General features: G+C 38.0%; 1 protein-coding gene across 7 annotated transcripts in view; it reads right to left on the bottom strand.

The window, feature by feature from the left end:
• CHL1 (cell adhesion molecule L1 like) overlaps positions 1–25,455 on the bottom strand; it is a 209,905-nt gene that overhangs the window by 165,064 nt on the left and 19,386 nt on the right. The window contains exon 1 of one of the 7 annotated variants that reach the window (XM_003894177.5): positions 9,097–9,126. The exons of the other annotated variants lie outside the window; for them this stretch is intronic. The gene's annotated coding sequence lies outside the window, so the exon portion shown is untranslated. Of the gene's footprint in view, positions 1–9,096; positions 9,127–25,455 lie in introns of those variants that run through there. 7 annotated transcript variants of the gene reach the window in all.

Below are 25,455 nucleotides of genomic sequence, written 5' to 3' on the forward strand. Positions count from 1 at the left end.
ACATCAGAAAAACTCTTCTAAACATTGGCTTAGGCAAAGCCTTCATGACCAAGAATCCAAAAGCAAATGCAACAAAAACAAAGATAAATAGGTGGAACTTAATTAAAGAGCTTCTGCTCAGCAAAATAAACAGTCCGCAAAGTAAATAGACAACCCACAGAGTGGGAGAAAATCTTCACAATCTATATGTCCGACAAAGGACTGATATCCAGAATCTACAAGTAACTCAAAAAAATTAGCAGGACAAAACAAACAATCCCATCATAAAGTGAGCTAAGGACATGAATAGACAATTCTCAAAAGAAGATATATATATGGACAACAACATATGAAAAAAGTGCTCAACATCACTAATGATCAGGGAAATGTAAATCAAAACTACATCTTGATACACCACCTTACTCCTGCAAGAATGACCATAATGAAAAAATTTAAAAAAAATAGTAGATGTTGGTGTGGATGCAATGAAAAGGGAACACCTCTACACTGCTGGTGGGAATGTAAACTAGCACAACCACTGTGGAAAACAGCGTGGAGATCCCTTACAGAACTAAAAGTAGCTCTACATTTGATTCAGCAAACCCACTACTGGGTATCTACCCAGAGCAAAAGAAGTCATTCCACGAAAAAGGTACTTGCACACCCATGTTTAGAGCAGCACAATTTGCAAATGCAAAAATGTGGAACCAGCCCAAATGCCCATCAATCAACAAGTGGATAAGGAAATTGTGATAAATATATATGACGGAATACTACTCAGCCATAAAAAGGAACAAATTAATGGCCTTTACAGCAACCTGGATGGAACTGGAGACTATTACTCTAAGTGAAGTAACTCAGAAATGGAAAACCAAAATCATATGTTCTCACTCTTAAGTGGGAGCTAAGCTATGAGCATGCAAAGGCATAAGAATGATACATGGACTTTGGGGACTTGGGGAAAGGGTGGGGGGCGGTGAGAGATTAAAGACTACAAATTGGATTCATTGCATACTGTTTAGGTAATGGGTGCACCAAAATCTCACAAATCAGCATAAAAGACCTTACACAACCAAATACCACCTGTTTCCCAAAAGCCTATGAAAAAATAACTTTAAATTTTAAATTTTAAAATGTATATATATACTGTTTAGATGAATTAATGAATGAATGCATTAAAGCTACACATATCAATTAATAGTAGTATTCATAGTTCCTTCACCTTACAGTCACAGGTATGAATTTCATACTTTCATAGAGCAGGAGGAAGCACATTACCAGCACAGTGTCTGTCAAAAAAGATGCTACAGCAGAGAAAAAAGAGACAGAGAGACTGAAAATACAGCAAGTGTGCACTTACTTGCTGTGTGATCTTAAAAGCTAATCATGTAGCCTTTTAGATCTCCAATTGTCTCCTTGGTAAATGAGGGATGATAGTTATCTGTTTTGCAGAATGGCTTGGAGGAATAGTACTAACATGCAAAAATTGTTTAGCACAGGGCTGAGATCTAGCCGGTGCTCTGTGAAAAGCAAGGGGCAGCTGCAGTAGCAGCAGCCACATCATTGCCCTGATTGATGATGTCCAATGAAGCTGGGAGGGACACTTGAGATCAGTCTCCAGGTTCCCCCTACTTGAAAGTCCCCACTCAACTTAGCCATCAGGAGGAAATTACACAGTACCCCGCATGGTAGCATATGAACCTTGACAGCTGCTGTATAAGCCACATGTGTGAGCAGCTACATGCCTTATTCTCACAAGACAAAAAAAAGGGATTTTTTTGTTTTCGTTTTTTTGTTTTTAGAAGTCTTGCTCTTGTCACCCAAGCTGGAGTGCAAAGGCGCAATTCTGGCTCACTGCAACCTCAGCCTCGTGGGTTCAAGGGATTCTCCTGCCTCAGCCTCCTGAGTAGCTGGGATTACAGACAACTGCCACCACGTCCAGCTATTTTGTTTGCATTTTCAGTTGAGACTGGGTTTCACCATGTTAGCTAGGCTTGTCTCGAACTCCTGACCTCAGGTGATCCCAGAGTGTTGGGATTATAGGTGTGAGCCACTGCACCTGGCCAGAAAAGCGTTTCTTTACAATGTTTTATGCAAGACTTTTAGTTCCTTAAGTCGAGGTCTGGGAAAAGTGATCTTATTAATTTTTGCCTTCCTAGTACTCAAGCACAATGGCTGTCAGATTGCCAAATATTGGTTGCTTAATACACATACATTGACAAAAAATGCCTATTCTACATATATGTGTGTGCATTTGAGATCAAAACTGGCTATTTTTTAATTTTTTTCCTTTTAAAATGTATCTGATCTCAATTGATCTTTAAACACGGGAGATTTTGAGTGATTTTTTAAATTGCTAGGAAAGGCTGTGAGCACCTCAGCTTTTAGTCAATATTTAGGTCAATATTCTTAAGAAACACGTTTTTTTTTTGGTCATCAACTAACATTTACCTGACGGGAATCAGCTCTTGATTCAAATCATGCAGGCCCAAACCCTCAAAATGTGTGCCAAAATGCTCAGTACAAATTTGAATGACAATATCTTTTAAAAAGGAAAATGATACATGAGGCACATAATATTCCCTAGGTTATAAGCTACTAGTACTGCAAAAATGAACACACAAACAAATTATTCAATATGTCTAACATAAAATAATGTACAATAATGTAAAAACTAGAAGAAATATGATAAGCTGTTAATGTTTGCTTTTGGGAATTATTTATCAGCAAAACCTTATACAGGCAATGTGAAGATGTTCAATTTTTTTCTAAGAATACTTCTGAAAGAGCATTGTAAATGGAAATAGCCCCTATTTCTGATCACAAGTTTTAGCATTTCTTTACTAAATCACAGATATTGACTCTCTACTAAACGTCATACGTGATTTTTTTTCTAATATCAGTTGAAGATATATTATATGTCAGACATCATATTTAACAATTTAGGTATAATCTCATGTAATACAAGTACCTCTAATTTGGGTACCACTAACTTTAATTTTACAGAAGATTAAATGAATTCAAATAAGTTAGGTATCATTTACAAAGTTACAATGAGAATAAATGTCAGCACCAAGATATGGACCTAATTTGTGCAACCTCAAGGCCTGTGCTGTTATCTACAGTAGACCCTCTTTCTTATTGCATCACTCATCTAAAGTACCTTGAGCATCTTTAAGAAAAGGAATCCAAAAGGATTATACCTCAGTCTTTTACTATTTTTAAGATATATTCAACTATCTAAAGGAGGCTGTATTTAGCCTCTTTTCACACTGCTACAAAGAACTTCCTGAGACTGGGTAATTCATAAAGAAAAGATGTTCAATTGACTCACAGTTCCGCATGACTGGGGAAGCCTCAGGAAACTTACAATCGTGGCAGAAGGTGAAGGGAAAGCAAGGGACGTCTTGCATGGTGGCAGCAGAGACAGAGAGTGAGTGGGGAACTTCCACACACTTTTAAACCATCAGATCTTGTGAGACCTCACTGACTATCATGAGAACAGCATGGGGGAAACCAGCTCCATAAGCCAATCACCTCCTACCAGGTCTGTCCCCCAACACATGGGGATTACAATTTGAGATAATATTTAGGTGAGAACACAGAGCCAAACCATATCAGATGCTAACAGCGTAATAGAGTGATATCAGCAAAGAATATTCCAAGGCAAGTCAGAGGTCCTAACAAGTTTGATTCCTAGCTATGTCAGTAACACTCCCTATTAAGGACGTGTTTCCTAACTAACTGGGGCCTCAGAATCCTTATGCACAACATGAGAATTTTAACTGAATGCTATTTACAAGTTTTTTTTTTTTTTGCCTTAGAAGTCTATGATTTTTTTGTAAACTCTCTAATAATGGGACTGAAGGAGGTACAGAGAAAAGCACTATATTATTTAAGAGGCTGGGGCCATGGGACTCACACAGAGGAAAATTAAAAACATTAGAAATCTTTAGTGTGGAAAGATGAATACACAGAACTGATAGACTGAAGTAAAATCTTAAGGGACACAGAAAATGTGACTATCACTATGTTTTCTATAACCTTGGGCTGTCACAACTTGGAAGACAGGAGATCCTCCAGAAATAAACTGAGGGAAAATCATACACAATAGAATTATATTACTATAATAGATCATATATGTTAAAGAAATAAATAGCTTCCAAAAAAGGAGAGACATAGTTTTGGCCAATGCAGGCAGAGTTTATTCATAGAAATGAGGATATGCATTTCATCGCTACTGTCCAAAACATCATGGAGAACCAAGACACGTTCTCAAGAACACTTCGCCACTTCCCTTCCCTATAGAAGGCTGACCCAGAAGGACCTGGGTCTGATTGATGATATCAATAACACTCAGACACTTGAGGGTTTTGATCCAGCTCCACCATGTAGCACACAACAGGTCATCAATAAATATTTTCTTGAATGAATGAATAAGCTCTGCCACTTACTAGCTGTGTCATTTTGGGAAAGTTAATTAACTCCTCTTTTTTCCGCAGTCAAATGTGGATATGACAAAGCTCCTGGGAAACCAGCTGTAGGTAATTCATCATAGCAGAATACCAAGCAGGTGGAGCAGGGCCTGAGGCCAAAGGCTGCCATGCAAGGTCCAAATCTTTTACCATTCATTCGCTAGTCTTCCCACCACGAATGCTGAGGCAGCCAAACAATCCTTGAGGCCATGTTTCAAGCATGTTGCATAGTCAAACCTCAAAACTCAGATTCTGGCATCAGTACCAAATCATGAAACTTAAAAGTCCCACCTGCCAGAGGCCAGACGCCCTCTTCTGGAGGTGTTAGTCCTCTGTTTCCCACCTTGGAGTATGACGGTAGAGGCATCTCTTGTTTTCTCACTACTATCAAAGATAGTATATCAAAAGAAACGTTTGAAACAGTCTTGAAAGCAATAAGCAAAAATGTCAATGTTTTAAGTTAAGAATAAATCAAATAGATAATCTTTTAGATCTCAAAGAGGACCCAGTTCCTACTTTATATTACTTTCTAATGCAGTTGGAGATGGCCTCCTCTGGAAGTAGAAGGTCACTAAAATTTGCGGTAGTAATTCTGCAAACCATTTATAGAGAAGCACTATGTTTTTCTATATAGTCCAAAATGTATGTGATGGTAGACTCAAATATCACCTTGAACTAATACCTGATCAAACCAGTTAATTGTGGGTAAGTTAATACCAATGTCAAGCTTCTTTGGCAATGATAATGGGATACACTTATACAGGGCTAACTATAGGCCAGGCACTGTCCTAATTGCTATACATTTTATTAACTCATTTTATCCTTACAAACCATGAGGGAGATACTGTTTTGCTTTTTTAAAATGTCCTCATTTAACAATGACCGAACTAAGGCATAAAGATGTTACATATTGCCTAATGTCACATGACCATTTCTCCAGGATGGAGTTTTATAATTTTGATAACCTTAAATATTGCTGTAGGTGTTACTGCAGCATCAGTACACCTTTAAAGCAAACTCTTGTTCTTTATGGCTGCAAGCTGAGTGACACAAATATTTTTAATAATGTTTAGAAAGCAGAATTGTAAATCATGAAGTCACATTGAAATACATATGAAAACTGCCTGGAAGTCTCTTAGGCTTATTTAGGTATGAAAAGATGTTAACAACACTATTATGAAGCCTTTCTGTCCCAGAGCATTGTACAAAGCGTCTCTGTCTATTCGTCCAATAACGTATTACTTGACTATTCTGTGTCTGGCACTACACTCAAGGCACATCCATGAATGGGGAGCCCTGTGTCCCCAAAATAGAAACTTGTCTAAACATAGACAATCTCAGGATATTACTCTGTTTCCTGCTTGAGCCATTATACCTGCTGCTTTGGACTGAGTATTTGCTCAAGTGGCTTTAAACCCCTAACCACCCTCTAAGATCCTTGCATCACCAGCATGGGGGCCTCAGAATCCCATCCTCTCCCAAAGTAAACCAAGAGCTAAACGTTCTGTTTTCCTTTAAATATCACTAATTTTCAGTGCTTGTCCACACTACCCAGCTATTTTCAGGGCTGTCTTTGTATTTTAGTCTTGATAACTACCTAAGGTCTCATGCTACAGTGAACCTTGGGAGGCAATAAATAATTTTCAAGTAGTTTCACTCTTTCACCAGCAGAAACTCGCTTTCTACCCATGAAGTCAGGTTGGAAAGGATTTGTAGGAGAAAGCAATTGGTTAAGGTGGATAATTGTGGGAGTTTTGTTTTATCATAAAAGTAACAAATGCTCACTCTAGATATTTGGTAAAATACAAATATATATGTATACATACATACACATATACATATATACACACATGTATACATAATAAAATGGACATCATCTATGAAATAATATTTTAGTGTATTTCCTTCCCCAATTGATATATTAATATTCAACCAGTGTTATAGCTACATTCATACACACACACATATACACACATACAGATACATGTATGAATATATTACACATGTAAAAATCATATGCTGTTTATCTCCACATAACATTATGAGCATTTTGACTTTTTAAAATATCCTAACATAGATTTTTATGTTCATGTGACCAGTATGCACAGATCTAGAAATCTAAGTTCGGATTAAGCATATTAATATATGCCCAAATACCAATGGAAAAATCTTTACTGAGTGTAATTTATAGCAATAAAATCTTGCTAACAACCTAAGTGCCCAATCATAGAGAAATAATTAAATATGTAGAATATAGTTATGTATTAGAAAAGTTTATAATTTTAAAAAGTTGTGTTTTCAAAGAATATTGAATGCTGAGACTTTGTATACTATTAGGTGAAATAAAGCACTACAACATTTTATATAGGATGTGAGCTTCATTTTGCTCATACAAAAAAAAATACTATGCATCAATGTCTACATGAGAAATAACATTGGAAAGAAAAATATCAAATTGCTACCATTGTTTATGGGAGGAAAGTGGTAAAGAGAGATTGAAGATGACTTAATTTAATAGATATATTTCTAATGATCATGCGTTACACTTTTTTTTTTTGCATCAAAATAAACATGCTAAGAAATAGAAACACTATTTTCTCCAAAGCCACATAGTTATTTGGTTAGGTAAGTAGCCCAGTTTAGCAAGCTACAAAGGAAAGAATGGCATTCCTGTTGGTGTTGGGGGCTGGTGGTATACAAGAGCAAGAGAGGTAACTCAGAAGCCTTAAAGAGCAGGGCATTGTCGAGAAGATATATGAAATTTGGGAGGCTGAAGATGAGGTGTATGAGGGTAAGCAATAGATAATAAAAAGAGATGAGGCTGAAAAGCTGGATTGCACAGAATGTGAAGAGCCCTAGGTGTCATGCTCAGATAATTAAACTTTATCTTGTAAAAGAAGACCATTGTGGATTTGTAGTAGGAAATGACAAGATCAGATTTATGTGTCAGGAAGATAACTCCAGTTTGGTATCTTTGTATTCTCAGATGCCTTTAAGTTTTCAAGGAGGCTGGATGTCTTCATTATGAGAGATTCATTATGAGAGATTCATTATGAGAGAAAGAAAAAGAAAAAAAAAAAAAACAGGAGGAAAGAAAGGACCAAACTGATTTTGCCAGAAATGGTTTGAGTCCAGCCCTAACCTTAGAGAACAAATTTTAACGGTTCCTTGGTTTCTTTTAGAAAAAGGTCTTTGAGTAGAGAAGGGAGTGGAGTAATGAGAAAATTCTACACTAAAATGTAAAGTTAAATGAACAGAACAGCACCATCTCAGGCACTTACTAGTTAGCCATTGAGCCTTGAGTATGCCACAACCTCCCTGAATGTCTCTTTCTTCATTTTTTTTTTTTAATTAAATTCCCGTCTTTTTTATTCACAATGGTTATTTTTATTTTAATCTAGAGACTTCCCTATAACCAGTCTCTAGATAGTGTCTGAGTATATAAGGAGGAAACAAGATAACTGAAAGATAATAGGACCATCAGTCAGGACTTCCAGATACCAGCTCCAGGTCCGCTACCAATCAGTTCTAGAATCTTGGGACTTCAAGTTCTTTTTGGCTCAGTGTCCTTACATGTTAAAAGAAGGGAGATGGTGATTAAAAACTGGAGTTAACAACCCCTGATTCATTTCACTCACAGGGTGGCAATGAGAATATATAAATGGCAAACTGTGTAACACAGAAAATGTCTAACCTAATGATAATTATTATTTTATAGCTACTCATGAGCAAATAGAAACTTCGATCTGGAAAAAACATCTAAGTACAAACATCTAACTTATAAAACTGTGAAAATAAATAGCTAATCAGTAGAGCATAAATAAATGACTCTAATGACTTTTTAAAAAACCTAAAACTGTTACAAAGGGGCATAGTAAGATGTTCCAAAAATGAAGTAGGCTATAGTTATTGACAGGATCTAAATGTTACCTTAATTATTAAACTTCTAATTTACTATAACAATATGCTAATTATTGTAAAGTACAAGGGAGAAAAGGTACAAATTCAATGACAATTCCCAAAATATTGTTAATAAAAATGAAATAAAAATAGCTCAGTACAAAGAGCTCCAGGGACAGTGTACAAACACACTGATATACAAAAACAGTTGTGTCACTCAAAATACCAAATTAATAATGTGTAACGACACGCCAATGTACAGAATGAGATCATGATTCTCCTGTGCCTCCTCACAGTGAGGTCAGTAATGGTAGACACCAAAACCTTCTCAGTTAAGGAGATGAATATATGAATTCTAAGCATAATGTCTGGTCAACCATCAGTTGTTGCCATGACTTGCATTCCTGCCGAATATTGATAAGTACATAAATCAAAAATAAGGAAATCCAGAGATATTTTTAACATGAGGAGAGTCAAAATATTGGAAACCATTCATTAAAATAAAATTTATGTTGGGCTAGGTAAGCTGAAAATATAGTTGAGTGTCACACCAAACACATTTAGAGGTTAAGAAATAAGGTCTAGGCCGGGTGCGGTAGTTCACTCCTATAATCCCAGCACTTTGAGAGATCGAGGGGGGAGGATCACTTGAGGTCAGGAGTTTGAAACCAGTCTAGCCAACATGGTGAAACCCCATCTCTACTAAAAATACAAAAAATTAGCCAGGCATGGTGGTGGGCACCTGTAATCCCAGCTACTCAGGAGGATGAGGCAGGAGAATTGCTTGAACCCAGGAGGCAAAAGTTGCAATGAGCCAGGATTATGCCACTGCACTCCAGCCTGGATGACAGAACGAGACTCGGTCTAAAAAAAAAAAAAAAAGAAGAAGAAGAAGAAGAAATAAGGTTTTAAAACATATACTCCCAATTGAAAATTTCAATTAATATAAACTTCTTTTTTTATTAAAATCAACACTTAACAGAAAATATAGTTAATCCAGTCTTACTTTGCACATTTTGAAACTTAGTTCGCCTATGGGCTAGGCCTGCTTCAGTTCTCTAGGAAATTGTACATATGCAATTATCTACTCAGTTCAAACAGGAAGAGATAAAAGTGGCAGTGGTAATGATGAGGGTGGTGATTTTAACAGAAAAAAGAGAGGAGAGGAAGGAGGAAGGAAAAAAATCTGCCATAATTATGGGAAATCACCAAGGTAATTATTTTTATTTTTTATAAGTATTGTGGAAAAGTATTCATATCGCCAGTATGCATTGTCCTTCTCCTCCCAGGGAATTTGAAAGGTAGGTATTTTACAGCACAAGATTCCTGTTAGACAAAACCGATAGTAAATATAAAGCAACATATAAAATTCACCCTTCTGGTACTTAATACTAAAGTAGTAGGACTCCCACTTAATGTGAAAGGAAAATTGGTTGAATTATCAGGTTAAGGGGTTCTTAACCCCATTAGGATCACAAACACATGTGAGCATCTGGGAAAAGCTAAGGATTCTTTCTCCATAAATATGCACATGCCTTCATGAGCACAATATACTGAACACAATAACAACAGTCTCAAAAATCACCTCTGATCTGGGCCATTCAAACTACTCAGACAAAGTTGAATTGAAAAAAGAGATTGTTCAGCCTTAATTTAGAGAAATAAGATCTGTTGTAATTGCTTACAACAATTTATTGCAATCTACCTATAAGAATATGAGTCTACATTTTACCTCAATATAACGAAGATTTCTAAAATAAACCCTTGAAACAACTATTCATGTTAATTTTACTAGGTTTATTTATAAATGATGAAAAATAAAATTAATTTACAGATTAAATTACTTCCTTAGTGTCATACATAACAAGTGACAAAGGTCAAGTGTGGCACCCAAGTATTGTGATTCTAATTCTAGTCCTTCTGTAACAATATTGTAACCCAATCGCTCTGTCAAAAAAAAAAAAAAAAAAAAAAAAGGTTTACACTGTCTGAAGGTGGATGTTTAAAAAGGCACAAAACAAAGTCAGTCTTTCACTATGAAAGAAAACCATAGTTTTTTCAAGTCATCAGCTGGTGGTTTGTTGTGAATGTGCGAACAGGCTATGGATGCCGAGCCTTCCTACTTGGGATTTTGTCAGTGTTAAGCCTTTGCTTTCATCTATTCCTGTTTAATGTGAATGACACAAAAGCCAGAAAGAGTCACCACTTCCTTCATCTCTTCACATAATCCAGGCATCATATAGGAGCTTAAAAGACACGTTTTCTTCTCTTCATTATGTACTGAATGCTCAGAATTTATTATATAAGAGTTCCTTTGATCCCTCAGAAACAAGCCCTTTCTGAAGCTCTGGTAACAGAGTGTTTAAAAGAGTTCTTCCAGTGGGGGCCAGTTGGTCACTCAGGACACATTTTGAGTACCCACTTTGTACAGAACCTTATTGGGCCTTTATAATACTATAGAAACTCCTGGGGATAAGGAGGAGAGAGGACCCACCCTAAACAAAACAAAGCAAGAGCTGCACAAACAAGGAGATGTGACTCTTCCCCTTTGAGAGACCACGTGCTCCAGAGGGAGCGAGAAATTTTATCTCACGAAGGCTGAGATGAGGGAAGAGGTGGTGAGGCACAGACAAATAACTGATTTTCAAGTTCAAGACAAAAATAATTTAAAGATTAAGTTCTAAACTGTGCATAGTCAACATTTTGTTTGGTTTTGTTTTTTCAAAACCACGTATGAGAATATCAAGTCCAGCTATAAAGATTCCACCGAAACCTCAATAGGCATTTCATAATCTCACCAAGAGCGGATAAAATGTAGTAGCTAAGTGTTGAACTACGCTATTATGTGGAATATTCAAACAAAAGATTCCTTCCTCTAATTCTTCCAAATACACAAGTATTTCTGGAAAATACTAAGATACATATTGTGGAAAATGGACTGAGTTCTGCATAGCCAACACTTCTTTGAACATTCGCATTCTTTTGGTTTGAGGAATGCAGTATTGTCAGGTTGTTGCCTGCACTGATTATTCACTTAGCATATCTGGAGTGGCTGCAACTGAATTTGTTTCTGTATTTTAGCAAAAGATTTGTGGCAACTTATCAACGGGAGCATGGGGAAACTGGCTGGTCAGAGAACCTTTTGTGAATGCCATCTTCTCCTGCCATTTTTTACACATCAGTGCTCAAAATTAATGAAGTTACCGAAGGACATAACAATTAGGAAAAAAAGATTATGAAGGATTTTTAATAAATCATATTGGGCATAAAACATGCTAGCAGAAATTATAATTAATAAGAAGTGAAATGTAACACCACCTTAAAATAGAAAGCAGAGTCCCCTTGGAAACAACACATGGGGCTAATGCAAAAATCAATGTTCGCTGTGCTGGTTGCTTGCAAAATTACACAATTAATCCTGTGTAAACTAACCTATCAGCAATGCACACTGCAGGGTTGCTGATAACTATTAGGCTGCACAATGTATTAAAGAAAGAGAACCTTAATGAGATCCCATGAGAATCTAAAGATTTAAATCAGTTTTTTTTTTCCTTCTGTAAAAGATCATTTTTACTCCACTTAGTGGACAATACTTTTCACATCTGATACACATATGGTCAAATCCACCATTAAATCAATCATTAGGAACCAGGAGACATTCTATTTTGAGTTTAAAATATGCTATTGAGCTGATTTCAAAGTAGAGGATTTAGAAATCTACATAAGATGCCACCTTACTTATCTCTCTCATGAAGTTGATAGAAATCCATTGCTATCCCATATTACTGGCCTCTCACAGGGGCTAATGAGCCATTATAAAATTGCTGTGATAACACACTCTATACCACGTGAAGATATGTGGTCTCATGTGCATTCAATTTATGTTAGTTATAGTCTGCATTATTCCACAGAAGAAAATAAATAGAGATGGAAAGTAGCCATTTAGGTGTAGTCATTTAAAAAATATTCCCTCTGCTGTGTGTGTGTCTGTGTGTGTACACATATTTACACTGAGTGTATGCAAACATGATTACATCCATGTGCAGGGATCCCCTTGAACACTTAATATCTACGTAAAAAGTTGTGCACAGTTTAAGAAGGAAATGGTTCAAATAATTTTCTAATGGTTGGAGTAAGCCTTTAAGGTGTTGTTGGTGAAGTTTTTCTCTCAGATTAAATGTAATCCCATCTGAAAGCATATCACCTGGGCAAAAGATAAAAGATTCTTCAGGCCGGGCGCGGTGGCTCAAGCCTGTAATCCCAGCACTTTGGGAGGCCGAGACGGGCGGATCACGAGGTCAGGAGATCGAGACCATCCTGGCTAACATGGTGAAACCCCGTCTCTATTAAGAAATACAAAAAACTAGCCGGGCGAGGTGGCAGCGCCTGTAGTCCCAGCTACTCGGGAGGCTGAGGCCGGAGAATGGCGGGAACCCGGGAGGCGGAGCTTGCAGTGAGCTGAGATCCGGCCACTGCACTCCAGCCTGGGAGACAGAGCGAGACTCCGTCTCAAAAAAAAAAAAAAAAAAAAAAAAAAAAAAAAAAGATTCTTCAAACATTCCCCTGTGTTTTCATTACACATTTAATTGAATTAAAATTGTCTTAAAAATATGTTATTTTTAACACTATACATTCCAATAACATCATTAACTTTGGCCTTAACTTCCGAGTCCTGGTTCTTTCATTCCAGCTATGGTCTTGTTGTAGATCAATTCCATTAGGCAGTGTCTGCCTCTATCGAAAAGCTGTATGCCAAAATAAATGAGTAGATGAATGGGTGATGGATAAATCGATAGCCAGACAGACAGACACAGAGATACACAAATAGATGGATAGATAGATGCAGGTGTTAATTGCAAGAAGCACAAGAGAGAAAAAGAGGAGTGCTGTCATCATCTCATAGTCTCCCTTGACAGACATTTCTGGACTTCCTTCATATTGGCTCCACTCCTGGAAACACACAGCGCAATACTGTACCAAAATCACTAATGGAAGTGCAAGCAGTGAGTGCAGGTATCTCAAGGAGTAGAAAGATGTGAAGAAGTAGGAAGAGGCAACAAGAGGGAACTCCAAGAGGAGAAAGAATGTAGAGTACAAAGAAGAACAATTTGCCTGAAAAGCTGAGAGCTACTGGTAATAAAGAAAGCTGACATTTCTTCTCTGACATGTTAGCATTAAATCTGTAGCACCTGTCTGCGCACAGATGCTATTGTCTCCAGAATTCAGTCTATTTCTAGTCACTTTTGATTTCTATGCATGCCTTTTGTCTTTGTTCTCCACATGCATATAACCTATTGTCTTTGAAAATGATATGAGCCTGAAAGCCCTCATTTTCATGTAACGGTCATTGAGGATGTTTGAGAAAAGACAAGGTTTTCTGTTCATATGTTTGTCTTCCCTCTTTTGCTCAGAGTCACAATGCTCTTTAATACTAGGAACTGACATCACTGGAGCTTGCACACAGGTGTATTTGTATTCTAGATCCCAACTTTAGATTTCCTTCACCAGAATAAGATATCATTTTTTGTTCCTTGTGTTTCTTTTTTATATAGCTTGTCTATAAAATAGTTCAACAGAAAACAGGAAAGGAATATTTTAAAAACTACTCTCTGCTTGGGTTTAATAGATGGATATTCATGGGTGTAGTTACTAAAGTAAAAGTAAGATGTGCATGGGATGGAAAGAGGAGGTGGATAACATTTATGCTTCTTTAAAACCCTGTTGAAATCAACAATTGCTACTTTTTTTTTTTTTATCAAGCATAAACATTCATTTTACCTACAAAGACTCCTAGTGAGATTATTTACCTGAAGTAATAGGCATAAATTAATCTGCTATGCATTTCAGCTTTTAGGAAAAATTTTCCATTTTCAACAAGAAAATATTTTGACAAGGAATAATATGCCCTTTTTATTCTGTTTTCAAAACTCTCCTATATGAAGTCTACTTAGAAAAGGATCCTTCTTTATCAAACTGTCTGCTAAGCATTGAGAAGAAAGGCAACATTTTGGAGAATGATTAAAAGATTAAAAGATTGGAGAAAAAATAAAATATATAAGTACTACAGGTCGGGCGCAGTGGCTCACGCCTGTAATCCCAGCACTTTAGGAGGTTGAGGAGGGTGGATCACCTGAGGTCAGGAGTTCAAAAACAGACTGGCCAACATGGTGAAACCCCCTCTCTACTAAAAATACAAAAATTAGCTTGGCATGGTGCGTGCTTGTAATCCCAGCCACTCGGGAGGCTGAGGAAGGAGAATCGCTTGAATCCGGGAGTTGGAGGTTGCAGTGATGCAGTGACCCCACATCACGCCATTGCACTCCAGCCTGGGTGACAGAACAAAACTCCGTTGCAGGAAAAAAAATATATATATATACATATATATATATAAAAAACATTATGTAATATATAAGTATATATATTATATTATATATTATATAATATATAATAGAATACAGAATTTTCAGCCTGGCATGGTGGCTCATGCCTGTAATCCCACTTTGGGATCGGCATTTTGGGAGACTGAAGTAGGCGGATCACATGACACCAGGAGCTCAAGATCAGCCTGGCCAACATGGTGAAACCCCGTCACTACTAAAAATATAAAAAATTAGCCAGGCTTAGTGGTGCGTGCCTGTAGTCCCAGCTACTGGGAAGGCTGAGGCACCAGAATCACTTGAACCCGAAGGCGGAGGTTGCAGTGAGCTGAGATCATGCCACTGCACTCTGTCTTGGGTGATGGAGTGAGGTTGTCTCAAAAAGAAAAAGAATAAAAGTAAGATTAAACCTTTTTTTTTTTTTTTTTTTTTTTTCATACAGAGTCTCACTCTGTCGCCTGGGCTGAAGTGCTGAAGTGCAATGGCACTATCTCGGCTCGCTGCAACCTCCATCTCCTGGGTTCAAGTGATTCTCCTGCCTCAGCCTCCCTAGTAGCTGGGACTACAGGTGCGTGCCACCATGCCTGGATAATTTTTTGAATTTTTAGTAGAGATGGGTTTTCACCGTGTTAGCCAGGATGGCCTCGATCTCCTGACCTCGTGATCTGCCCACCTCGGCCTCGCAAAGTGCTGGGATTACAGGCGTGAGCCTCTGTGCCCGGCCATAACCTATTCTTAACTATTCTTCTCTTTATTTTAGATATCTAGAAAAGTACAGTTACTGTTTAGTTCCTGGACAGTGGTGGTTTTGTGTGTGTGTGACTATAAGTGTGTGTATACATGTGTGTAAGTAATTGAATTGTGTTTGAGCCAGCTTTCACTTTTGCTTAGAAAGTTGTCTCATAAAGAAATATAAAGATGTGTTTTAATAATTAATTTTTAATTAATTATTGCATACTGTTCTTGGGCTTGAGGAAAATAAACATTAACCCAAATTCTGCCTTATTGGATGTCTCTCTGATTTATATTCATTTTCAAACTTCAAAATGTTTAAATATACTATATAACTCTAAGGGTCAAATAAAGGATAGTTTGTGCAACATTCATCACTCATTATTTGTTTACTAATTATCTACCTACAGAGGTAGACTGTACACTCTCTGAGGGCAGAGACCATTCTGAGTTGTTCATAATTGTTCCTAAACATAACAGAAAACGTGTTACATACTCAGTGGGCAATAATTATATGTTGAATGAATAAAAGGTTCATTAACATAATCCTCTAGTCTGTAAGTACCTAACACAGTCCTTTTGAGTTCTTTTTGAGATGGAGTCTCACTCCGTCACTCAGGCTGCAGTGCAGTGGCGAGATCTTGGCTTACTGTACCCTTTGCCTCCTGAGTTCAAGTGATTCTCCGGCCTGGCCTCCTGAGTAGCTGGGATTACAGGCATGTGCCACCATACCTGGCTCATTTCCTGTTTATAGTAGAGACGGAGTGTCACCATGTTGGCCAGGCTGGTCTTGAACTCTCGAACTTAGGTGATCTGCACGCCTCGGCCTTCCAAAGTGCTGGAATTACAGGCATGAGCCACTGTGCCTGGCCTTGAGTTCTTTTAATTGATATTTTTCACTTTTCTGTCCTAGCAAACCCTCAGTTTGTAGCTGACATGAAAACTACCTTCGCAAAATTATGACAATAAATGTATTAGGCCATTCTTGCATTGCTTTAAAGAAATACCTGACACCAGGTAATTTATTAAAAAAAGAGTTTTCATTGGCTCGTAGTTCTTCAAGCTGCACAAGCATGGCACCGGCACTTACTTGGCTTCTGGGTGAGCCTCAGGGAGTTTTTACTCATGGTAGAAGGCAAAGTTGGAGCAGGCACATCATATGGTGGAAGCAGAAGCTAGAGAGGGACTTAGTTGGGGAGGAGCCACATACTTTTAAACAACCAGATCTCCTGAGTACTCACTCTCTACCGTGAGGACAGCGGTATATGTTCCCATGACCCAAACACCTCTCCTACCAGGCCTAATCTCCAACACTGGGGATTACATTTCAACATTAGATTTGGTGGAGATATATATTCAAACTATATCAAAGAGAACTCTGACATAGCTGACTCTATCTTGCTTCTGAACTCCAAGCTATCCTTGGTCATTCCTCGGCATAGGCCAAGCTCTCTTTGGGAGAAATTTAGTTTATAGTTTAACCTTAAAACAAGGATAAAAATAGCCATTCCCCTAACTACCCCCTCCTTGTTCAGGGACCTAAACCACCTTTGTAAAAGTAATAAAAGGCCACAAGACTAGGATTATGGGAAAGGCCTGAACTCTATTACGATGTAGGTATAAACAATAACCAGCCATTGTCCCAGAGGTTACAAGATTTGTAACCTTCCCAGTTGCTCCTATAGGTAACATCATCATTGTCAAAACCTAAGATTGGTGTTTGAGGTATTTTTCAGACTCTTGCATTTGGGCGGCCAGCTGACTCCACCAGGATCTGCGACTCATACCAAGGAACTAATTCAACTAGTCCTGGAGCTCCCACCCAAGAACTGACGTCATGTAAGAAGACAGCTTTGACCCCTATGATTTCATCCCTGCCCCAACCTATCAGCATTTCCCATTCCCTAGCCCCCTGCCCACCAAACTATCCTGGAAAATCCCTAGCCTCTGAGCTTTCAGAGATGCTGATCTGAGTAATAATAACTCCAGTCCTTCTGCATGGCTGGGCCTGCAATTACTAAACTATTTTTCTACTGCAATACCACTGTCTCAGTGAATCTGCTGTATCCATGCAGTAGGCAAGAAGAACCTGTTGGACAATTACAACACAATTTTTGATATTTCACATGGATCTGATATTAACAACTGCAGTAAATATATAGCAAGTCTATATGCCAAAATAATGCTTTATTTAATAATTGCAACAACCTTCTGAGATAGGTCTTATTCTTTATACAGTTATAGTTCTGACAATGTGCCAAAACTGACCACATTTTGAATAGTAAATTACTGTAAGAATAAAAGATAGTATAGTCTTCACACAAAAGTTATCTTACCACCATTAGATAATACTTAGAGGACATTTATCTTCCAATATTAACTTCATAGTGCAAATTTGTATTCCTATAACACTTCACTTAAGTATCATTATTTTATATCAGATAGGGATAGTGATGGGTGATGACATTTCACCCAAATGTCACTTAATTTTATGGATATTTCAACCAGAAAAGGGTTTAAAGGGTGAAGCAATTCATTAAAATAATGATCCCAAAGATGTTCGTGTCCTAGTTGCTAGGACCTGAGAATATGTCAACTTACATTGGAAATGTGCCTTTGCAAATGTGAGTAAGGTGATTTAGGATTTTGAGATGGAGATATTATCCTGGATTATGTGAGTGGGCCAATGTATAACAAGTGTCTTTACACAAGAGAAGCTGGAGGGTCAGAATCTGAAAAGGTGTTACGAAGACAGAGCCCAGAAAGAAAGGGAAATTGGAAGATACTATACTGCTGGCCATAAAAATGAAGGATGGCACTAAAAGAGCACAGAGAATTTCACCCCAAAATATGGCTCCCTGATGTAATGAATACTTTGAATTAAAATTCCTTAGAAATCAATATGCCTTAGAAGAGACTTTTCCCCTATCTTCATAAAAATAGGATGGATTCACCAAAAAGAACAATTGTTTTTCCTTCCCTTCCCTGTTATCTCATTATCTATTTCAAGACAGGAGTGGAAGAATGTATTCAGAACTGGCACAGCCTTTCTACAAAATAGTGACTGTCTCTGAGGTTCATTCAACTTCCAAATCAGTTACAACTCCATCTATTCGTTTTCCCAAGGATCCATTTACTTCTCCGTAGTAATCACGTAATGTCTCTCAAAAGAATTACCTATATTTCCCATCTCCCCCTGCTCTTCTGAAAGGAGGTTATAGAAGTGTTTGCGTTTGATTGGGTAATTAGGTAATCACTCTGTGATTCTCCCCACGCATACGGTTAAATAAATTTTATACCTTTCTTCTTATTAACATGCCTTATTGTGAGTTTATTTTTCAGCAAACCATCCAAGGGCAAGAGGGCAGCTTCCTCTTAGCCCCAACAGGACCGTGAGTCAGAGTGCAAGTGGCCTCCAGAAGCTAAAAAAAAAAAAAAGGCAAGTAAACAGATTCTCCCCTAGAGCTTCTAGAAAGGTACAGCCCTGCTGCCACCTTGATTTTAGTGTGGGGAAAAGAAAGATCAGACTGTTACTGTGTCTATATAGAAAGAAGTAGACGTAAGAGAATCCATTTGGTTCTGTATTTGAGATGCTGTTAATCTGTGACCCTACCCCCAACTTTGTCCTTGCGAGAGACATGTGCTGTGGTGACTCAAGGTTTAAGGGATTTTGGGCTGTGCATGGTGAGCTTTGTTAAACAGTGCCTGCAGGCAGTAGGCTTGTAAAAAGTCATCACCATTCTCTTAATCTCAAGCACCCAGGGATACGTACACTGCCAAAGGTCACAGGGACCTCTGCCTAGGAAAGCTAAGTATTGTCCAAGGTTTCTCCCCATGTGATAGTCTGAAATACGACCTCATGGGAAGGGAAAGACCTAATCGTCCCCCAGCCTGACACCCGTGAAGGGTCTGCGCTGAGGAGGACTAGTATAAGAGGAAAGAAGGCCTCTTGGCAGTTGAGATAGAGAAAAGCATCTGTCTCCAGCCTGTCCCTGGGCAATGGAACATCTGAGTGTAAAACCCGATTGTATGTTCTGTTTACTGAGAAAGGAGAAAACAGCCTTAGGGCGAAAGGTGGGCTTGCTAGAGCAATGCTGCTCTTTATGCACTAAAAAGGTTTATGGAGATGTTTACATATGCATATCAAGGCACAGCACTTCTCCTTAAACCTATGTCACAGAGATCTTTATTCATGTCTTACTGCTGACCTTCTCCCTGTGATGATCCTATTATCCTGCCACTTCCCTCTTTCTAAGATGGTAAAGATAATGATCAATAAATACTGAGGGAACTCAGAGACCTGGTGCCGGAGTGGGTCCTCTGTATGCTGAGCGCTGGTCCCCTGGGCCCACTTTTTCTTTCTCTGTACTTTGTCTCTGTGTCTCATTTCTTTTCTCAAGTCTCTCGTTCCACCTAATGAGAAACACCCACAGGTGAGGAGGGGCAGACCGCCCCTTCATTTAGGACTGATAAACTCCAGATCTCTAACAGAAAAGGGTATGTTGGTTTAAGTCACTAAATTTGAGGAACTTGGTTATTACCATAATAGGAAACTAATACAAGTAATATAACATAGAAATGTGTAGTTAAGAACTTACATTTTAATTTTGGGGACCAATATTTTGTACTTCTTTTGAGTTCATACAAAATATATGCTGCCTTTATTCTAATTATTTTGTAAGGAGATGAAGTGATATTATATTCATAAGCCTGAGTTAAAAGTATGCTGCTTCTTACAGAAACCTAAGTCATAAAATCAAATTTATGTCTTGAATGTAGTTATAGTTTTTCTGAACACATACAATATTTGTATAAATTGAGTCAATAAAACACTAAGGCACAATGGATTAATATCTTGGATAAGTTTAGGTGTACCACCTATGTTCTTGTAAACTTAATACTAAATGAATGATTTAAACTTTTCAATGGTGTGTACATGTATACTTCAATGGTAAGAACACATAGAACTGATAAGAACATTGGAAGAATTACATGAAATGCCAAGTACTATTAATGCATAAGTCCTTGAATGACTGGTAAGTACTGGGGTGCTGCTCATGTGAATTCCCTGTACTCTTCCTCTTTTAAGGAACTACTTGGGTTGACTTTTTGTCTGGTCTTTCACAGGGACCATTATATTAAAAGTAAAAGGGATGAGATTTCTCTTGGATCTAAGCAAATGATTCTTTGAATAAGTTTAGTGTCTGCTACACATAAACACTCATAGGCTCACCTTGTAATCTGGAGCTGAAACAAAAGTTGATAACGATCTTCTGTGATAGTACTTCAACAACTGAGGGTTCAAAATGCACTGATTACTATTGTCTTAATTTTACAATGATGATTAGTGTCAATGAAAAGAGTCAAATTCTGTAAAATATTTGACGAGATTTATTCCGAGCCACATGAGTGACCATGGCCCACGACACAGCTTCAGGAGATCCTGAGAACACATGCCCAAGGTGGTCGGGCTACAGCTTGGTTTTATCCATTTTAGGGGGACATAAGACATCAATCAATGCATGAAACATGTACATTGGTTCATTCTGGAAAAGTGAGACAACTCAAAGTGTTGAGTGTGGGATTTCAGGTCTTAGGTAGATTCAAAGATTTTCTGATTGGCTAGTCCAAGGAGTTTATCTAAAGACCTAGAATCAATAAAAGGGAGTGTCTTGGTTAAGTTAAGGATGTTTGTGGAGACCAAGGTTCTATCCAGATGAGGCTTCCAGGTAGTAGGCTTCAGAGACAATTGATTGTAAATGTTTATCAGACTTAAGAAGGTGTGGGTTAAAACATGTTAAACTTTACTAGCTGTTGTGAAATTCCTCCTCCAAAAGGAGGTTATGCCACTTTCCACTCACACCAACAGAGCATGAGTGTTCTCATTTCCTAACACCTTCACAAGATTCTGTACTACATATTTTCATTGTTGTAGCCTAATAAATCGTAACATTTTCCTATCGTGAGTCTTTTTTGTGATGGGGTCTCACTATGTTGCCCAAGATGGAGTGCAGTGGCTACTCACAGGTGCAATTATAGCATTCTACATGCATGGGTGTAAAATCCTTTGAATGTGAGGACTTCTTTGTTTATCTGTGGTGGCAGGAAAGATATCACAAAAATTAGGCATGGACGTTTTTAAAAAAAAAAAAAAAAAAAAAAGCTCATCAGCTATTGTTAGCGTTAATGTATTTTATGTGTGGCTCAAGACAATTCTTCTTCCAATGTGGCCCACGGAAGTCAAAAGGCTGGACACCCATGCTACAGCCTCAAATTTCCAGGCTCAAGAAATCCTTCCACCTCAGCCTCCTGAGTAGCTGAAACTATAGGTGCACACCACCACTCCTGACTTCATTGAAATGTTTAAAATCATATCATTGAGGGTATAATTTACTTACATCACAATAACCAAATTTGTAAAAGTACAATTCAATGAATATTGACAAAGGTAGACTGGGTATTAATACCACCACAATCAGCACAAAATACTCCCATCATCTAAGTCGTCAACCACTCTCTCTCCGGTCTTTGAAACCAATGATTTTATTGCTATCCCTTCAGTTTCACCTTTTCCAAAATATCGTATAAAAGAAACCCCACAGTATGTAACCTTCTTTCACTTAGCATAATGTTTTTGAGAGTCATTTATTTTGTTGCATATATCAGTAGTCCATTTGTTTTAGATACTGAGTATTATTCAATGATATAGATGAACTACAATTTGTTTCACTATGATTTCAATGTGCTTTTCCCTGACTATTCATGAGATTGTCTATCTTAGTACATATTTTGGCCATTTGAGCTTTCTTCTGAAATGTATTCTCTTTTATTTAACTTTCATTTTAAGTTCAGGGGTACATGTGCCAGTTTGTTACACAGGTAAACCTGTGTCATGGGGGTTTGTTGTACAGACTATTTCATTAAGCCTTGTACCCATTAGTTATTTTTCCTGGTCCCCTCCCACCTCCCACCCTTCAACTTCAAGTAGGCCCCAGTGTGTATTGTTCTTCTCTAAGTGTTCATGTTTTCTCATCACTTAGCTTCCACTTGTAAGTGAGAATATGCAGTATTTGGTTTTCCTGCATTGGGTCCTGCATTGGTTTGCTAAGGATAATGGCTTCCAGCTCCATCCATGTCCATGCAAAGGACATGATCTCATTCTTTTTTAATGGCTACATAATATTCCATGGTGCATATGCACTACATTTTCTTTATCCAGTCTGTCATTGATGGGCATTTAGGTTGATTCCATGTCTTTCCTATTGTGAATAGTGCTGCAATGAACATACATATGCATGTGTCTTTTAAACATAATATAATAATTTATATTCCTTTGGGAATATGTATAGTAATTGGATTGCAGGATTGAATAGTATTTCTGTCTTCAGGTCTTTGAGGAGTCATCACACTGTCTTCTACAATGGTTGGCCTAACTTACACCCCCACTAACAGTGTATTTTCTCTTCCTTTTTCTCCACACAACCTCACTTGCATCTTTTATTTTTTGACTTTTTTTTTTTTTTGACAGAGTCTCACTCTGTCGCCCAGGCTGGAGTGCAGTGGTGTGATCTCGGTTCACTGCAAGCTCTGCCTCCCGGGTTCATGCCATTCTCCTACATCAACCTCCCGAGTAGCTGGGACTACAGGTGCCCACCACCATGCCCAGTTAATTTTTTTGTATTTTTTAGTAGAGACGGGTTTTCACCATGTTAGCCAGGATGGTCTCGATCTCCTGACCTCATGATCCGCCCGTCTTGGCCTCTCAAAGTGCTGAGATTACAGGTCTGAGCCACTGTGCCCAGCCTATTTTTTGACTTTTTAATTAAAACCATTCTGACTGGTGTGAAATGGTATCTCATTGTGGTTTTGATTTGCATGAAATGTCTTCTCTTTCTTTGCCCATTTTTCTTTTGTGTTGTCTTTTCCCTTATACATTTAAAAAAGTATTATTTTGTTCTTTATGTCATTCTTTATATAACTAGTAAATCATATCATTTCACATAGATTTGAAAGTTAGCATCCAAAGCTTAAACTTTAATTTTTATAGAAGAAGAACACATTTGGCAGCACTCGATATCATTAATATATGGGTCAAAACTTAGGGCAGGAATTTGTGCTAAAGTCAACACAGTTTATATTCTATTCAGTAAACCTTTAAATGATCAAATGGTTCCTTCTTTGGAAAAGAGGACATGGGTAACATCTTCTGTACTGAATTGAGGAAACTTAAATATGATACATGAAAATATAGTAAGGAAAAAGATATCAAAAATCCATTTGGTACCATTATCATGCCATTTTAATCAACACACATCATGCTTATGATCAATAATTGAATGGAAACTGTCTTTCGTCTTCTAAAACGTAACTGCTGTAAGAATTAATAAGCAGGTTCTCTAAGTGCAGAAAGTATTCAGGAATTCTTTCTGCAAGAACACACCCTCATCCAATCCAGAAGCTCCAAAATTTCACCCACCCCAGTCCTGAGTTCTTTTTGGAAATCACCCACCCACTGTACTATTAAGAAACCTGAAAACACGTATCTTAAACCTTGTCATCTCACAGCTGCTTATTCTTTGGTTGTTTCCTATGGAGGTTTCCTGTGCAGGAGCTGTGGCTTGTAATTTACAACAGCCCCCAAAGCACCCATATCATCTTAATAGAAGTACAATAAATAAAATAATAAAACAGCCTTGCTCATATAAAATCCCTGTCTCCCCTGTGGAATACCAACTTGTCCTCCTCTCCATGGCAATCTACTCTGCAAGCAACAGCCAAGGTTTTTGTTTGTTTGTTTTGTGTGTGTGTGTGTGTGTACACACACACAAAAATTACATCAACTAGCTTAACTGTTGGAATTCCTTTGAAGTTCCTACACTGCACTTAAATCCATGTTGTTGTCCATGACCTACAAGGCCTTATGTTATCTTCTCTAAGCGTACCTTGTGCCAGCTGGTTTCTCCCACGCTCACTGCACTGCAGGTTCTAGCCTTCTGTCCATTCCAGATCGGGCCAAATCTGATTCCTCCACACCGCCTCTCCACTTGCTTCCCCTCTGCCTGGAACTCTGCTCTTCTGGCTCTTTTCCTGTTTGCCTTCTTTCCTTTCTGGCTCAGCTTAAAAGGCACCTTCTCAGATAATCCTTTCTAAAGTAAGTTTCTCCTCCCATTTTTCTCTATCACAGTCCTTTGTTTCTTTCCTGTAAAGATTTTATGTGTTTACTCATTTATTGACTAACATTCTTAGTAATGGCAACTCTGCGAGGGCAGGAAATCTGTCTTCATCACAGTGCCTGGGATTTGTTCGCAGCTCAATAAATATTTGATGCATGAATAAATGAATGAATGGCTTCTTAGAATCAGAGCTACACATGCACACACACGTATACGCATATACCCTTTGCTTGGAGAGACCTGTTTTCTTTCCCTGTTTTGTATCTGGGAGCACAGTTACAATCCCATGGGTAAATTTTTTTCCTGATATTGTTCTTTTTTCAGCATGAATCTATTAATAATCAAAGCAAATTATTCAGGAACTGCACAGAAGGTAATTTCTTCTCCAATGCACACAGGACCAAAGGGTGGGGGCAAATCAAGCTACTAAAAATTTCCTTCCCCTGCAGACTTTTAAACTGCTAATCAGCACAAGCAGCTTGTAGCAGACTGAGCACAAAGGGTTGCTGAAACGGCACATAACTAATTCCAGGTGATTTAATATCTTATGTTGCCTTAGTGAAAATATTGACAAAGAGGAACCATAAGATTTGGAGTTTTTCTGCACTGCTGAATTCAGTGTTAGCTTGTGAGCCTCTATCATGGCATTTCCATAAATCAGCATTGCTTAAGGAAGTAAGTCTGGGTGTGCCATCCAGAAACCACTGCCAAATTGGACAAATGCTAGTCTTTCGGTTGTGACTGGCCATATTTAGCAGCCTTTCCTAAAAATGTAGAGTTCACTTTGGCCATGGCATCGTATGCCTACAGAAGAAATAA

The sequence above is a fragment of the Papio anubis genome, chromosome 2 (genome assembly GCF_008728515.1).
Source record: "Papio anubis isolate 15944 chromosome 2, Panubis1.0, whole genome shotgun sequence".
Lineage (NCBI taxonomy): Eukaryota > Metazoa > Chordata > Mammalia > Primates > Cercopithecidae > Papio > Papio anubis.